Raw genomic sequence first — 3,786 nt, 5'->3', positions numbered from 1 at the left:
ATAGAAATCTCTGGGGTTGAAGAAGTGACTTTAGCTTTGAGTTGAGCTTGAGGAACAGAGCCCGTAATCTGTCAAAGGTCAAAAATAGAGAAAAGAAGAAAAGTTACTTGAGTTCAGGGATAAAAGAAAAGGTTACAAGAAACAGTCACTATATAGAAAAGAGTGTACCTTGGGCTTCTTGATAGAAGGGGTTTTTGCATTCTTCTTTCTCTTAGTTCTTGAGGGGTTGGCTTTTGGAAAGGGCTTCAAAGTCAAATCTCCATGAAAGATAGGTGGGACATCCACTCGTTGGGTACCACTCTCCCCAAAATTCCAACACGTTCTATGATGTCGGACCACCATGACTTGGGTGAAGGCAGTCCATTTCTGGTGGGGGAAGTAAAGGGGATTTCAGGGCTTGACCCTAAAATCTTGATGAGATTTTCCTTCTTAAAGACTAGAGAGGCCACTATAGCAGGCAAAGCTAAAGTAGATAGATGTCCTAGTGTGCCTTGGTCAAAACCAAATTAGCAAGCAAACCTATGGGGTTGTAGGTTTGAGTTTCATAATCATCTTGAAAATGTGCCTAAAGGTGAGAAGGAAAAGTGCAAGCAACAAAAGAAAGTTCTTCTTCTGATTAGGGAGTATCTCTGTAACAAGAAACAAAGATGCTTTCTAGGGAAGTGAATAGTAGAGGAAGTCCACCCTTTAAAGCAGAGTAAGGTCTAGCTGTCCAATCAGTGGGGTCATCTAACACTTTGCTAAGGAAACTGTTTGAGGATACTGCCACTTTGTTCCAACACCAAGAGTGTGGCAGACCTTGGGGTGATGGCAAATTGATCCTATAAGAGCTTAGCACTTTAGAGATAGGAGCATAATTCCTAAAGTGTTCCTACAACCATATTTGTAAAAAAGCAACTGGTACGAACGTTTCAACTTGGAATCTACCCTAGGAGCGTTGTAAGTCAAGAGTAAAATAATCTAGGTGAGAATATAAAGTTCTTAGAAAATATGGGGTAAGGGGGAAAGATTGTCCTCTAGCTAGTTTAACGGCTAAAGGGAAATGTTTACGTAGAATCTTTTTATGAGGATATCCCTCAAATAGATGGCAAGAAAGTAAAAAGGCAATAAAGGCTTCGAGTTCATGAGAACTAGAATTACCTTCTCCAACAACAAAGTAGGTGCCTTCCTTTAGGGAGTCTCCATTGGCTTCCTCATCCACGCCATCAGTATATTCCCTTGAAAAGTATCTGATCTATCCCTAGAAGTTGGATTTGGAACCTTTGTCTCCGCCAACATTGGTATCTTCTGGTACTTCCTTACTGTGGGCTTTCCCTTTCCTTGCCGCTTTCAAAACTGACTTCTTTAAAGTTTTCTTCATTGCATCCTCAAGGAACTTCACAGCTTTAGACTCGTCAAGAGATAAAGAAAATGTGTGGGTGACGGAGTTCCAGCGGTATAGAAGAGAAAGCTTAAGGAGCGCTGTGGGGATTTAAAACCATCAGAAGAGGAGTTTGACATTTTTCTTGGAGGTTATGGTTTTTTTTTTTGGGAGAAAAATCAGAAAGATACAAAAGGAATGAAGGTTGAAGAAGATACATTCCCTATTTAAATCTTCAACTACAGTTAAGTAAAAAGACATGAAATTTATGAGGAGTAATGTTTATTTGCCAAAACACAAGAAATGAAGAGGCGCCAAAACGGCTAAAAGCACCCTTTTAAGCCACGTGTCCGTCTTGAACGTTGCAAGGTATGATTACTAGGTGTTAATGCTGGAACCAATGTGATTGTCAAAGGCCTTTGCCATTAATGCCATTGACAGTCAGGGGGCTAATGTACATAACACCACTAAGGCATGGGAGAATGCATAAGTGGTTAAATCTAGACTCTACATGTGGAGTGGCTGTGAGCAAAGGGAGAGGAAGCATTGGCTAAGGGATCTTGCCCTGGTTCGTGCTAAAGGCATGACTGCCTTGGGAAGGAAGTATGATTTACACTTGACATGGTACCAATCACAATACTCTTGATGTCCTTCTCAATGTCCAAGACTTGTCTCCCAAGCAGTGGCAAAGCTACCTACCTACAGGTCATAGTGCCACATTGGCGCAGTTCTTATCCCTTAGTCAGCAAATAATATCATAGTTGTGAAAAGATCCAAAAGAGAGAATATGATGACTTAACGCCTATCCTTGTATCCTTGTATTCATACAGAATACAAGTTGAGCTGAGCAAGAATGCATTGTGTTAGGACATATGTGTTTCACTTGTTAGGAACATATGTCACTATTTTATGTAATTGGCTTATCCTTTGACAAAACGCACTTTACTTGTATTTGGGTAGATTTAGGATGTGTTGAAATACTTCAAGAAACCATGTTTCAAGATTAAGTGTTGAAGCCTTCAAGTTTGTCCAAGAAAACAAGCTGATAGTGCAAATTCATTAAAGCTCGACAGTTGGCTCGACAGCTGCATCTATCGAGCTTAAGAAAGCTGTTCAAGCCCTATGTGCTCGACACCTGCTCGACACCTCCTATCTGTCGAGGTTTAAGAATTTTAGAATTATGATATGATTTTCTTGGGATCCATGAATATGTCTTTGGGCTTTCTTTTCTCCTAACCCTAGACATATAAAAGGATTGTTTTAAGGGCTGTCAAATAGTTCACAAGTTGTACAAGCATTAAGCAAACTCTGTTCAAGCAAATTGTGACTGGAGACGAAGTTCTTGCCCTAGTTCATCTCTTTCTCTTGAAGAAGTTGCTGTGTATGTGCTCTGTAGGGTTTTGTAACCAAGCATCTTCTTGATATTCATTGTGTGGATGAACTGAAGAACTTTGCAGCCAACAACCTTCTTAGTTGGTGATTGAAGTCGCATACTGGGATCCGCACAATTGTTTAGTCATGTACTTGGGAGCCGTGCATTAGAAATGGGAACTGTCACTACAAAACAAGTCCAATTGGGTATTGGGATAAGGGTTCAACTAGGTACTTGAGATTCCTTTCCTTGTAACCGCTTGTTGTGATAATAGTGGAGTTTCGGGAGTAGTGACCTGAAAATCACCTAGTGGGGTTTTTGCTGTTAGGTTTTCCCCATTCGTAAACAAATCATCGTGTTATTTATTTTCCGCTGCATAATTAGTTTATTGGTGATTTTTTTGTGCTACCACGCGTTTGCATGATAAATTGATTAATTAATAACTTGGCTAATTAATTGATTAATTTCTATCACAAGGGGTCATTCAGTTTATGGCCTATCATAATGTTCTTGCTCAAATCGTGGTTTTTTATCCCTTCTCTAGGGTTTTCCACGTACATCCTGTGTTGTTTTGATAATTAGCTTCCTCTTCTTGTTTAAATATGTGTCTTTTTCATGTCCTACCACCACTTTCTTTATTTCTTGTTTGAGTGTCATGTCAAAGTTTGCATCTTTTTCAGCTTTTTCATGTAGATGTATTGTTAGATAACTTATTTCATTGCCATAAATAAGCTCAAATCTAACTTGCACGTACAATAAGTCATGCCATAAATTACTTGGCGTGAAATGCATTATTTTGAACTATCTTGCAATCCCATGCACATGCATGGATATATTTAAAAGATATACATTAAGATGCATAGAATAATTCTTACGTATATAATTTAAATATTATTGATAGTCATTCTTATATATTTTTTGAACTCTTTAAAAAATCTTGTAATAATATTATTAGGTAGAAAATGTAAATTATCGATTTTAAAAATATTTTTAGGTTCATTAATTCTAGATTCTTTGGTTTTTGTATACAATAACTCACTTGGATGGATATTTA

The sequence above is a fragment of the Quercus lobata genome, chromosome 2, assembly GCF_001633185.2.
Source record: "Quercus lobata isolate SW786 chromosome 2, ValleyOak3.0 Primary Assembly, whole genome shotgun sequence".
Lineage (NCBI taxonomy): Eukaryota > Viridiplantae > Streptophyta > Magnoliopsida > Fagales > Fagaceae > Quercus > Quercus lobata.
The sequence above is the reverse complement of the archived record's forward strand: the minus strand, read 5'-3'. Positions refer to the sequence as shown.